The 14,283-nt window shown below is 39.0% G+C and overlaps 2 protein-coding genes and 1 long non-coding RNA gene across 6 annotated transcripts in view; 2 read left to right on the top strand and 1 right to left on the bottom strand.

Moving 5' to 3' along the window:
* The window catches only part of LOC146003493 (uncharacterized), a 319,461-nt gene that overhangs the window by 27,666 nt on the left and 277,512 nt on the right, over positions 1-14,283 (bottom strand). The window lies entirely within an intron of this gene.
* Positions 1-14,283, top strand: part of GluClalpha (glycine receptor alpha 1) — a 214,783-nt gene that overhangs the window by 95,224 nt on the left and 105,276 nt on the right. For all 4 annotated transcript variants that reach the window (XM_083141753.1, XM_083141769.1, XM_083141761.1 and 1 more), the window contains exon 2: positions 11,585-11,651. The gene's annotated coding sequence lies outside the window, so the exon portion shown is untranslated. The remainder of the gene's footprint in view (positions 1-11,584; positions 11,652-14,283) is intronic.
* LOC145986842 (uncharacterized) overlaps positions 1-14,283 on the top strand; it is a 42,954-nt gene that overhangs the window by 4,867 nt on the left and 23,804 nt on the right. The window lies entirely within an intron of this gene.

Raw genomic sequence — 14,283 nt, 5'->3', positions numbered from 1 at the left:
TTTTCGACTCTGTTTGTGACATTCAGAAGGGCGTGACGCGTGTTTTACACTCGATTCCCGAAGGTGACTTCTACCACGGCATCCAGAGACTGTACGACCGTGCAAACACGTCTGTTCACTTAGGAAGGATGTATACTGAAGAATAAACAATAAAAGTTTTGATTGTTCGTCAGAAAATCGCCTGCTCTCAAGCCAAGTCGCAGAACCGACAAGAGCTACACTTTATATGTCCGAAATTGATTCGCCTAAAAATGTTGAACGAAACGTTAAAATAATTCTTGCCTTAATTACAAAGACTACTATACTATATATGCCGCGATAGCTTAGTCGCTAGGGCGTTTGATTATCATGCGAGAGATCTGGGTTCGATCTCGACGGGAGAGAATCGGGATTCTGTCCACCTGTTCAAGCAGCTCCGGCGCCCACTCACCGTCGTATAAAGTGGGTACCTGGAGGAAACTCAGGGGGGTAAAGGCGGTCAGGGACGTGGTGCTGATTACATCAACCCCGCCTTCGGCCATGATCAAGAACGTGTGGGCCCCTAACTCCACACCCCCTACAGGCCTTCATTGCTTGGTACAAAGCAGAAGGCAGCACCTTGCTTTTTAATTTACTATAAGTCCCATTTTATTTAACAGAACTTTCTAATCTCTGCGTGGACTTTCTTCCAAGTTCCGTAGGGATGTGAATAGGCTCCAATCTTTCTTGGCACAATTCATACATGTTATATTTCGTTATAAGAACCACGGCCGATATCCTGTGTGTGTGGGGGGGGGGAGGTTATAATTCGAACATGTGAAGTGATCCTTTTCCCACTACTCCATTCTCCGATTCTTTGTCTCCGAAATAACTCTTAATTCCTCCACTGTAGCACTTTCTAAATCTTAGCATGCAAATATCTAGTAGTAAAGTAAAGTTCTATCAAGCTAACATATAATATTTTCGTAAAATTAGTAGTAAACAAGTTGTATACATTATGGTCTTTCTCCAGAGTATTATTGCCTTGCCTGCTATTTGCATGCGGGAGATGGGGGTGTTGTAAACATTTCTGAACCCAAAGATCGAGCACGAAGAAAACGTCGTGTAAGCAAAGGAGGTAATAAATAACAAGGAGATAGAAGTTGAAGTAAATGCTGGAATAAATTATATTAGAAATTGAGTAAAAACAGTTTTCATCATACATAGGGATTTCAGACCACTCTTCAGAGAAAAGTAGGACATATTGTCTCAAAATGTTAGACTCCAACGAATTTGCAGTAAATATAATAGGTTACTAGGACATATTAGCATATATCGAGAATGTGACAAATCTTCAGCTCAAAAATTAATGTTCAAGTGAAGTGTTGAGTTCACCAACTGCTAATTAATAGCACGGCCGTATGCGATTTCAATTTGTGTATGCAAGGCGGAACGTTTTTCATCGAGACGGGGTCCGGATGGGAAAACAATCCACACATTCGGAACAGAAAATGTTCACAATTTCCTAAACAAAGTCGGGAAGTTCTTCCATATTGAAATTTAAAAGACTTCTATACACTTGGGAAAGCCAGAATTGTGTGCCTTAATTCTCCAAGAAGGACTGTTTACGTAATTTCTGGAATGAAACTTGTTACTTCGAACAAATTACCGACACTTATAGTATCGATAAAACTTCACAAAGTAAGCATTCTTATACATACTTTTCTGGATCTAGAAAATCTGGAAGTAATTTCTGAGCTGGGATTGGAATTATTTTTTTTCAAACATCCAGTAGCAACTGTGCATCCTCTTTGTTTTAAGCATATTTCCCCAAGGAACCCTCAGATTTTCTGTTTCTCAATATGATTTGAAGTTTCGTGATGCCCAAAATATAAGACATTTATGATTCCTTTCAAATTCCTTCCGGAGGTCAGACACAACTCTAAAATGTAGGACACGTCCGGAAATAAGAATGCTTCTTATAGCTTATTTTTATTTCCTTATTTAGCGTCGTTTTCTGTCACTTTCTGGTAATCGTGACGATGCGGATTAATGATATGATGAAATTGATGAAGGTGCACTCACAAAGAATACCCATACCCACTGCTGGATTCGAACCCAGGACACCAGACATCGTAGCGCACTGTGCTAACCAGTCCGCCATGGTCGGAATTCTTATAACCCTAATGATTCCACAAGAATTTTTCTTATCTTTAACTACACACGAAACAAAAAGAAGAATCTAAATAAAACAGGTGCGAATTCACACTCTAACCGTCAAGAAACATATGCATGTGAAAATACAATCTAATATTTATGTTTAGGTAGTTGTGATTTATTTTTGTATATTAAAGAAAGATATTAGTGATAAAATGACGGAAGTAGAGGAACAACCCCAATGAAACACTCATGCCTTTTCGAGAATTTGGATTCTATAGGTAAACTACGTGATATTATGCTAATCTAGAATTTAGTAACAAAATGGGAATTTTGAGGGAGGGATCTAGTTAAGTGGCTGCATGCATGATTCATGCACATCTATTATGTAATCGCCATATCATCAAATTGTACGAAGCGTGTCTACACCTGCGTAAAGTGCCAGTCCCCGTGATGGAATATGTAGCATAAAGCCAGGGCTTTAAGATCAAATTTGCTTTGTTATTGTTTTTATTAGTAATTGCCTCAGTTTTCTTCCTCTGTAGTTGAATTATTCATGACGACGATTTATGATTACATTAAAATTAACATACACACTGAACCTATTTTGGTCTGGACTCGAACTCGGAACCTTGTTCGGCAAGTAATGCAAATTCTCCATAAGACATGAGTGTTTCATTGGAGTTGTTCCTCTACTTCCTTCATTTTTATCACTAATGTATATCTTTAATATGCAATAATAAATCACACCTAAAAAAAAATTATTATACTGCATTTTCACATGCATATGTTTTTTGACGGTTAGAGTGTGAACTGGCAACTGTTTATTTAGATACTTTTTTGAGTTTCGTTCGTAGTTAAAGATGGGAAAAATGCTTATGGAATGATTAGGGCTATAAGAATTTCGTCCCTGACGAACTGCTTTGCACAGTACTCTACGATATCTGATGTCCTGGGTTCGAATCCCGCCGTGGGTATGGGTGTTCATTGTGAATGTCCCTTCATTAATTTCATCATGTCACTCATCCTCGTCGTCGCGATTAGAAAAAAGCTGACAGAAAAACGACGCTAAATAAAATTAAAAGGGACTATAAGAAGCACTCTTATTTCCGGAAGTGTCCTACATTTTAGAGTTGTGTCTGGCCTCCGGAAGGAATTTGAAAGAAATCACTAATGTCTTATATCTTGGACGTCACGTAAATTCAAATTAGATGGAGAAACAGAAAATCTGATGGAAGTCTGAGCTAACGTTTCCTCGGAGAAGTATGCTTAAAACAAAGAGTGTGCATCATTGCTACTGGATATTTGAAAAAAAAATTCCAATCCTAACTCAGAAATTACTTCCCGATTTTCTAGATCCGGAAAAGTCCGGATATATGTATAAAAATGCTACTTTGTGAAATTTTTCGATACTATAAGTGTCTGTAATTTGTTTGAAGTAACAAGTTTCATTCCATAAATTATATAAACAGTTCTTTGAGAAATAAGTCACAGAATTCTGGTTTCTCCCAGTGTATAGTAGTCTTTACATTTCAATAAGCAAGAACTTACCGACTTCGTTTACGAAATTGTGAACTTGCTCCGTCCAGAATCATGGATTGTTTTCCCTTCCTGGCCCCGTCTCCATGAAAAACATTCCATCTTGCATACACAAGATGAAATCAGATACGGCCGTGCTATTAATTAGCAGTTGGGGAAATTTGAACTCAACACTTCACTTGAACATTAATTTTTGAGCAGAAGATTTTTTTCATATTCTCGTTATATGTTAATACGCCCTAGTAACCTAATATATTTACTGCAAATGCGTTCATGTCCAACATTTTGAGACAATATGTCCTACGTTTCTCTGAAGAGTGATCTGAGATCCCTATGTATGATGAAAACTGTTTTTATAGAAAAATATTCTAATATAATTTATTCCAGCATTTCATACAACATCTATTTCCTTGTTATTACCTCCAATGCTTACACGACTTTTTCTTTGTGCTCGACCTTTGGGTTCAGAAATGTTTACAACACCCCCATCTCCCGCGTGCAAATAGCAGGCAAGGCAATAACACTCTGGAGAAAGACCATAATGTATACAACTTGATTACTACTTATTTTACGAAAATATTATATTGTTAGCTTGATAGAACTGTGGATTGGAACAATACAATCAGAGGGCCTCCCCCATGGCGCAGTGGTAGAGTCATTGCCTTGTAATCAAGGGGTCCCGTGTTCGATACCCGGTGGAGGCACAAGTGGTTCGGATCCCACTTTAAACTGTAGGTCCAGTCCCGATTAGCCTTACTGTGCATAAAGTGGACTTAAAACACCAACTCAAAAAACCAATACAATCAGCAAACGAAAAAAAATACCTGTTTTATACGCACACTGGAACGAGCACAGGCCTGCTGTGAGTCACTCTGCCAGTGAAGGTCACTGATCAAAGAAGTTGAGGATTTGGTGCTTGCTACAAGCACGCGCCTTATCTCTGCTCAAGGAAACATGGAAATCTTCTTTACTTTTTTTGCCCGCCAGACTAATGGTGAACATTTACAGAAACGTAAGGAGTAGTATCGTATTGTATTGGAATTTTATTTCGTGACGTTTAAAAGATATGACAATATATGAGTATAAATCTCTTTTGTGACCTACACTGAACTTATGTTAAAGTTTCATTAACATGTGAAAGCGGAAAGTTAGAGATCATTCTACCTTGCGATTGCTAAACAACCGAAGGGTGTGGTTTGATTTGATTTGATTTATTTTACTTCGCTTCTTGTGCCACTTTTGGCTAATTTGCGAAGATGTGGATAAGTGATGATATGATGAAATTGATGAATAGACATCACAAACGTCCATGCCCAAACCAGGATTCGAACCCGAGAACCCTGGCGTTGCAGCGCGATGTGCAAACCACTCCGCCCCGGGGGCCGGCCGTAGCTAGGGTACTTAAGTTGCAAATTTCTTTGTAAGCCTTTTTACAGATGAAAAGATTTTTGAAAATCTGCTCTCGTCATGATTTGTGCAGTGACGTCCTTCACAAACAAATGTCTCGAATACAAATGCTTAGTTTTCGACCATGATGCTACAAATTAACGTTGTGTAAGCTCGAATCTAGGCAATAATGTTCAGACCCAATAAGTAATATCTACAATGTTACTTCCATCTCTGGACAAAGTTAGTAGAGGCTGTGAAAGTTTGACTAGTTGGAATTTGCGGAACTTTCACGATCCCTTGATACTTAATACTTCTAGTAGGCTCGGGTTAACTTTCTGCATTCCTGGCCTCAACATCCCATCCTTCAACTCGCCCACTCTCTTGGAAACTTTTCTTTTCGCAAAGGCGCTCCAGCCGACGGTCACTTGATGCACCGGCGCATGAAAAATTCACGGCTGTCCAAATAAGATACGGTCGCTCAGTAGATATGAGCGCCGCTGCAACAATGTGGAATCAACAATGCATGCACCCGGCGGCAGCTCCTCAGAATTACTTGGGCGGAAAATGCCAGTCTACCGTCAGTTCTGCATTAATCCTAAACTTCATATAGCCTGCTGCGAGAGAAGGAAAGCAACTGGTATTTTACTGGGTCAGCGTGAAAGAAACATCCTTACCTTATTCATCCAGCGATGTAACGCGTACAAAGTGACTTCCCTGATAATTGTCAGATTCTTTGAATTTGGAATTCACATTTCACTCATAGTGACTGGAGAACTACTGTAACTACAATGATTTCTATTTTGTGCAACTTTTACGTCTCTTTCGATGATGAGGATAAATGATGCAATTGATGAAGGGGGCACTCACAAAGGAACACAAATGCCAAGGTCTGGACTCGAACCTTGAACCATCGGTGGTGATATCACTTAACACGCTCGGTCACTGAAAACTAGCTTTCAAGGTGAAGGAAATGAAATGCCCTTTTCAATGTCGTTGGATAGACATTTGCGAATGTAGGCGTTCTTATGACTTATTTATACATACGTGGTTATTTATCGCAGCCTCGTTTCACTATATATGAATTGTCACATAATACAATCAAATAGTCTAAACATCGTTACTTAAGAAAGTGTATAGCAAAAATTACTTCAATTTACCAGTCACTGTTCCTTTGTATTCGTTCCTTCATCAGTCTGATCAACAATATTCATTATCATCGTCGAGGTTAGCCTAAACAGAAAAAAAACTTCGTTAGGCAACCAAAATACAAATTGAGGAACGAGAGAGAGGTGAACAAATTCAATCACAATATAAAAAATCGTTAAAAATATTGCTCTCTCCCTGATGTTTGTACACAGTAGATTCTACTAGGTTTCCTACTTGTGCCGGCCACAGTAATATATTATTTCAAAAAGTAAACTTTAACCCCGGTGCATTTCACCGTGCCATGAAGGCACATAAGTGGTTTTGAAGTAGGGTTCCATTTATTCTTGATCGAGGCCATACTGGAAGTGATATAAGTATCTAGATACCCCCTAGAACCACTTTATACATGGACAATGTCGTAAAAATTCCCGCGGGAGATCCCCCCCCCCAAAAAAAAAGGTTCATATTTTTTCAATTTTTTAAAGAAATCAAGCAAATGAAATTTTTTCCGGATATCTGTCACATCCATTACTAACGCAATTTAAATGTGGATTGTTTTGGATATGACTAAATATTTTGTCATAAATCTGTTAAAAAAATGTCGTGCGCGATGGATTTTCCATCATTGTTCTGGTTCGAAAAAGATCGTCGAAAGTGAAGCACAACTTCAATTTGTTTCTCCAGGTGAACTGGGACGCGCTGTGCACTTGCTCAAGGCAGCATGGAGCCTCGCTCGCCGTGGCATTGTGATTGATATGCTCTTGAAGAGCTATTTATAGCTCGCACTGTCTCGCTCGAGAGATGCTACTTGGAAACTCTCAGCGTCATTTTTCCCCGTGCGGGAAGAAAAAACTCTCATTTGATTTCAGGGCACTTTAGCAGAGAAACGTTGAGGGGAAATTCCAGCATAGATGGGTATACGTAAGTTCCGTTCCACGTCTCGACCCGTTTTACTCGGAGCGGAATTTTCCACTATGTAACGTAATTACTTGCAAAACACACTTATTCGCTGAAGGCCAATGTCAAATGGTGTTTTAAGTTAACTTTATGCGCAGAAAGGTTAACCGAGACTGGGACTATTTAAATTTGTTCCTATTGGGTATAAAACCTGAAATTCAGTTATTTAAAACTTCCACCATTTCTGTCTTTATGAAGCACTTGTCTTCGGTGTGAGAACTGAAATTTTTCTTTGTCGGTGTAATGCTACAACTTCGGGCGACATAGTCACTAGTAAAAGTGAGTTGGATTTCAGTCGTAAAACAAATGATCTTGAATCAATTGGGCATATCCTTATAGGTAGGTAACTACAACAAAACGAAAGAGTGGTGGTGGATATTCGAATCGATGTCAAAAGAATCGCTTTCTCGTTTATGTTAGCATTTGTTACGGAATACAGCTAATCTTAATTGAAGGAAACAATATCAAGAACATACTTGGACGAAACTTGAGATAGATGATATTATAGACAGCTGCTTTGTCAAAATTATCCATCAATCAGAGTTCTCCAGTTCTTTGCAATATCCTTATCCATAGCAACGGCAATTCTTAGATGATATAAAATGTGCAATTTGTTTTATTAGTCGTGCTTAAGTCTGAGACGACATGATCTTATTTCTGTATATTAAAATCCTATTATACGGCACATATTGATGCATGACATACAGCGCAGGGAGTAATTGCATGGTTACCAGGCATGCAAAAGTAAAAAAAAAACTGTCATATTTGCAATTACAAAGATGAATTAAGAAGTTTTGGTAAACACTACGCTACAAATTGGCATCGAGAGAAGGATATCTTTGAAGAAAGCTAATAGTCGTACCGATATAATCATTGCTGCTTTTACAAACATTGCCAACTGACCATATTTTGTTTGTATCTCTTGTAGATCAAGGGGTTTTCTATCGTTGACGGATAAAACGAAAGAGCACACAACAGTACACTTCCAATTTTACTTATTAGTAAGCTGAGAAGCAGCAGCATGTCGGACAAAAATGTAAAAAGAAAATAATACGAGGGAATAAGAGAGAGCCTTCGCAAAGACTAAGGCTGAATAATGTATTTGTCAATGAAAGAGAAGAGAAAAGTTCTGAAATAACGAAGATCGGTATCATTGTAATAAATTATGAGATAATTGCATAAAATATTATGTACGCCAATGTACTAGTAAAGATATAGCAAAAGAAAACACAAATAACTTAGGATGCAATGACTGAAAAATTTAGAAAGAAGATAAAAGAATGAATACAGAGTACCGGTAATAGAGTGAAATCAGTGTCATGAAAGAAAATGGCATCATGCAATAAGCAGACACAAGAAAAGTAACACAGGAAACTTTAATTTATTTACGCAAAGGTAGTCAAACAGGGAAGACAGATAAAAATGGGTTTAAGATGAAAAATAAACCTGGTGGCAGAAAATGGAACATGCATAAAAGAAAAGAAAGTTTATCTCTCTCTTTGTTGCACTTTTATGATATTGTGCCACACAAAAAGGGAATATTAATGTTTGTTAGGTGTATTGTAATACGATATAAGCAAACCTCAATTGAGGCTAAAATCAAATTATTAAGTCTTTAACTATCTATCTGTCGCAATTAGCCTATTTGTTATTAAAGTGCAATAGAAACAAGCTCTGCAAAATTTCTTATCAGAATTTTCGTGACACCAACTTGGTTATGGTTTAGCTATGGTTAGTTAATACTTAGATATCCAACATACCAGTCAACTTCGTGGTATAATTATTCAGGCTTAGTACACAAAAAAACGAGAAAGTAATATTTATGAAATGTTTGAATCCATTTACTGTACTATATATCCGTAGCTTAAGATACTATGTATATAAGTTGAAGTTTAGATACGCAGGACTCTCCCAATTAGGCTGCTTGTGATAGACAACCCTAGTTGTGTTCCACATGACTTAGCGATATCCCAGAAACTACAGTGGGTAAGTAATGTGTTGAGAGGAGCATGTGAACGAAGGGCTGGCTTTATATCTTTGGAGGCCCGAGGTTAATTCAATCGCATGGTTCCCTATCATGTCCACGTAATATCATTCTCTGAGACAATTACGATATAACTGAAAGAGAGGTGGATGTCCGAAGGCAGGTTTCATGTACAAAAATGCATCAAATTTCACGTTTTTTTTTTTGCACGATTTGATGCAAATGTATCATATCTTCAGTTATAACTGCTAGGTCAAGTTATGCCAGATGGTTGGTTACGTAGAAATTTTTTCATTGATTGATTTATTCATTCATTGATGATGAAATCGATAAAAGAATACTTACAAACAACAGCCATGTCCAGGTTAGGATTCGAATCCGAGGGTCCATCGCCCTGACGGAGTGTATAACATAACATAACACCTGGCGTCGCAGCGCACTGTGCTAGCCACTCTACCACGGAGATCGGCTGTAGATATTCTTGAAAGAGAAAAATGTAGGTTCGATCAGAAATTGAACCCGGGTCTCCGGTATACCATGCCTTTACTGGCTACCAACCGATCACTGGTTTCGCTCTTTTACCTATGTGGAATTCTTCTTTGTAGCTAATCAGTGGTGATTTATTCATTCTAGTTTTTGGACTTGTAACCACTGTTATTTTTTAAAAAAAGATTTACCTACGTTTCGGAGGCTGAATCTGCCTCCGTCTTCAGGGTAGCGTGTAGTCTGTTAGATCATATAAATGGTTGCCTTGGAGGATTATTCTTGGTGGCCTAGGGTCCACCGCGTCTGTCGGTCACAAGGACATCTATATACATAAAGTTGCCAGGTAGGATTATCAGTGACCCAGGCTCCACTTCGTCAGATGACCACGTCAAGGTCACGATCAAGGCTTCGTGTGGCACCGTTAGCTTTCCACCTTGATCCCCGGTGACTGGACCGCCCCGGACTATGTGGAATTGTCTGTCATTGTCTGTCATTTTTAAGGCAATGGGTTCTGATTCCTTAGGAACACTGGTGATCTCCCAGTGTGGAGCTGCATATTACCTTATGATTTGGCACACACAAGAGATGTTCTACGAATAAATCTTTAAAGTGAAAAATGAAAGCTCGAACAGGACTCGAACCCGAGTCTCTGGCATACTGCGCCATTGCTATACCAACTGGCTATCAAGCCAGCCCTGGGATCACTGACAGAGACATTGTCACACAGGCCAATTTGAATGTTGAAACTAAAACTACATGTGAAGCAATCGATGATCCCTCCAATAACTTCAGCAGAGCGTGGAAAATCTTATTAGCCCATTGCAAATGGGCTATATCGTTCATAAATTGAGAAATTATCAGATAGAGCAGTGGTTCCCAAAGTGTGCGGCGCGAAGCCCTGGGGCGCCGTCGGTTGCTTACAAGGACGCCGCGAAATATTCCAATATGTTCTCTGAAATTCAATCAATCATATGATTGTTCCAAATATGTGCTTATTTAGTACTTTTTGCATGTAAAATGTTTCTGAATTTAAAATATATGTTTATCTTTTTAATTTAAGTAAGGAACTCAACCACACTAACTGCGTTGCAAGTGTTCGATAGGCCGACATTTTGACTTGGGGCGCCGAGGAAAATCTTGAAACACTAAGGGCGCAGTGGAACGAAAAGGTTTGGGAACCCCTGAGAAAGAAAGAAAAGAATGATTATAGATAAAACGAGATGGAATAGGTAAATGTTTAAGAGAAAGAAGAGAGAGAGATAAAAGAGATAGGAGAAATGAGAAAAGGACGAAATACAGATAGAAATTCAAAAACAGAAGAAGGAACAAAGACTAGAAAACAAAGAGGTGGCGAAAAGGGATACGGAAGATAGAGAAAGACAAGATAGAGACACACAGAAAGGAATAAACAGAGATAGAAAAGAGAGAACGTAAGAGAGAAAGATAGAGTGAGAGAGCGAATCCCATCAAACATGACCACAGAATTAAGAGCCGACCTGCAATATTTCGTCCACAGTTGAATCCACCCCACTGCTTCTAGGTAACACAACGCACAACTAGTTTTATTTTGAACCTATAGCAATATGACACGACAATTCAGGTATATCGCACTCTCATGAAATAATAGAGACCAAATCCCTGCCCTCGAGTGAAGAACTAACCTTCACAATTGTACATACTTGAACCTCGGGTCCTTTAAAAATAGCAAGTAATATAATGCCCTTAGACATTCTCCATTTACTCCGGAAAGAAAATTTGTCGAAAAAATTACATCCCTTTCATGGAAGTACAATGGCCAAGATTCTTCCAGAAACGTTCCATTGTCCGTGTCAAAGGCCCACAATTACGGCCTGAAACTTGCTTTGTTGCTAACAATATTGATTAATGGTTCCAACGCCAGTTTGGCGCTACCTGTAACGGCTGGCGTTCAATTCGAGTAACGAGTTCTCCTTTTTTTCCTTTTTTCAGCACCCAAGACCAGACACTCGAATAAATCAAGTCAACAACTGACGCTTTGCTGCGTGTAATTCGACAGGTAAGTAGAATGTGATAGACACTTCTTAGGATAATAATTCAGTCGTTTTTGAACGATGTCACAGTCCTGTATAAGAGAAGGCAGGGGATCATGTGGTATTCGTAGATAAGAAGTATCATTTATGTACAAATCGTTATATATGTTTAAACGAGATTCGAACATTTTTTCATAGGGAGCAGAAATTAAGTAAATCAACTCGCACTGGCTAGGCTCATCAAGTTTGCATGATTGATTGATTTGGTTTATTTTACTTCACTTTTCTGCCACTTTTGGCTAATCACGAAGATAAGGATGAGTTGATGAAGGTACAATCACAAAGAAAACCCACGGCGAGGACGGGATTCGAACCCGGTACCCCTATTATTGTAGCGCTTTGTGCTAACCACTTCGCCACGGAGGTCTGAACTTTTCCATGAATTTAATATGCAATACATATAGTGACTATCGTAAAAGTTGGTAATTGTTACAAGGCCATGTCTTGCTTCTATTTGGTAAGGGGTGGGTATTGATTGGATAATTTCGCTGACGTGTAAGCTTGGAAACAGGGCCGTAGCAATATTTCTTTTTTAAATTCGGGGGCGCTCATCCCTTATCAACAGCAATGGTAGGTAAGGAGAAGCCCTGAAGATGAATTTCTCAGTATATTACAAGTTATTATACAAGATGTTTAATCCTACTAAGGAATTAAAACTAATTACCACTATACACTGTTTAAATTAGATATTTGTACGATTTCGGGGGGGCTTCAGCCCCAGAGCCCTCTCCCCTGGCTACGTGTTTGCTTGAAAAGTATGCTAAAATATTTCTAGGAAGTCAAGTTTTCAGTAGTATGTTTGCAAACGCATAGGAATTTACATTTGTGTCCATATTATGTGCAGTGTATCATTTCGCCTCCAGATGAACAATGCAATAGCTGGGACAGTACTACTTCTGTAGTGCCAACGTGTGCTAATCTTTAATAGGCTATATTTCTAACGAAAGCATAATCCTGGTGCTTCTGCTTCTTGTGTGAATACATTCATTCATATTCTCTCTTTCTCTCTCACACACATATATTACCAAGGAAATGCCCACCAAGTTGTGGGACTGATTTATTTTTACAAGGTAGAGTTGTCAACTTTTAGGATGGAGAACAGCTCCCGTCGTCGGTCACCAGACCCGTTGGGCCTATCTCGGAGGACCATATATTAGTCTCCAACCGCACACCACGTCCACGAGCTGTGCGAAGCTCGTAAAACAATGACAGCTCCGCTAATCCCAACAGTGGAAATCTGCATCTGTTGGTTGGCTGGTTTTATTTCTCAGGGATATGAGACGCGAAAAGTTTGTGGCGCCGCTGCGAGAATGTGCCGTGAGTTTCTATTGTTTGCTTAATCTGAACAAGAACGTGTCGTGGTAATGGAGCTTCGTATTTTTATGATTTTGTCTGATGTTTTTCAGTGTATACTTTCCTTTCAATTTGGACTAAGGTTACCGGTATGTGATATGTCGCCTGCGCCAACCGGTGCAAAATATGTCTACTATCTGCATTTTAATATACATTCCTCCACCAATTAAAATATTTCCGAGGCTTGCATTAGTAATTATTCTGCTGTTGAAACTGTATCCGTGGACGAGCGCATTGAGCGATGGATTCTAAATCTCGCTATCAAAGATTCCGGCCTCGAACCCCGGTCTAGGCATGGTTGTTCCTTTGTACGTAAGGTCCCCCTCACCAATTTCATCTGATATCATTCTTCTTGTCGACCTCCGTGACGGAGTGTTTAACACAGCGAGGCAAGTGGACAGGGGTCCGGGTTTAGATCAAGGCCTGGGCATGGGCATCCTTTATGTGTCCCTTCATCATATCATCACTCATTCTCATCGTCGCGATTATACAAAATCGGAGAAAAGCGACGCTAAATAACAAAAATAAAATAATTCTTCGTCTTTGTCGCGAATGACCAAAATCGGAAGAAAATCGTCGTAAAATATGAAAAATATGAATAAAACTACTTCTGTTGATGGTATTAGTTGTTTTTGCAATTTGTCATTTTTGTGCGTCGAATCAAAAGATCAACGATTCGATTCCCGATAGGGCAAATTGTAGTAGTTCGGCTTTCACATAAACTACAGCACTATATGTGTTAACGTAAGATACTCCTGATAGTAGGTTACGACGCCTAGGGTCCCGGGTTCGAATCCCGGCCTGGGCATGAATGTTTGTGAGCGTCCATTCATTAAATCATCACTCATCGCCATCTTCGCAAATTAGCCAAAAGTGGCACAAAAGGCGAAGTAAAATAAAGCAAATCAATCAATAAATCCTGATAGTACCAGTAAAATCTAAAACACTTCTGACTTGAACAAAATATCAATTTCTGATTGTCTTTTAGTTTGGGCTTATACGAGTGCTATTCGGAAATCAACCTCCGAGAAGCATTCTGAAATAAAACAGAAATAAGGAAAACCCATATTTATTACACACGAAAATCGCACACACCTGAACTATTTTTAAACATAATTGCACCCTGAATTCGGGCATTTGTCATAGCGTTGCACCATCTTCCGTATACTTTCGTCGAAGAAGATTGGCGAGATAGAACTCAGTAACTCACGAACACCGTCCATCAGCTCCTCCTTGCTCTCAAAT

This window comes from Lepisma saccharinum, chromosome 1, assembly GCF_977018435.1.
Source record: "Lepisma saccharinum chromosome 1, izLepSacc3.1, whole genome shotgun sequence".
Taxonomy (NCBI): Eukaryota; Metazoa; Arthropoda; class Insecta; order Zygentoma; family Lepismatidae; genus Lepisma; species Lepisma saccharinum.
Note: the sequence above shows the minus strand (reverse complement) of the source record. Positions and strands in the feature narration are given on the sequence as shown.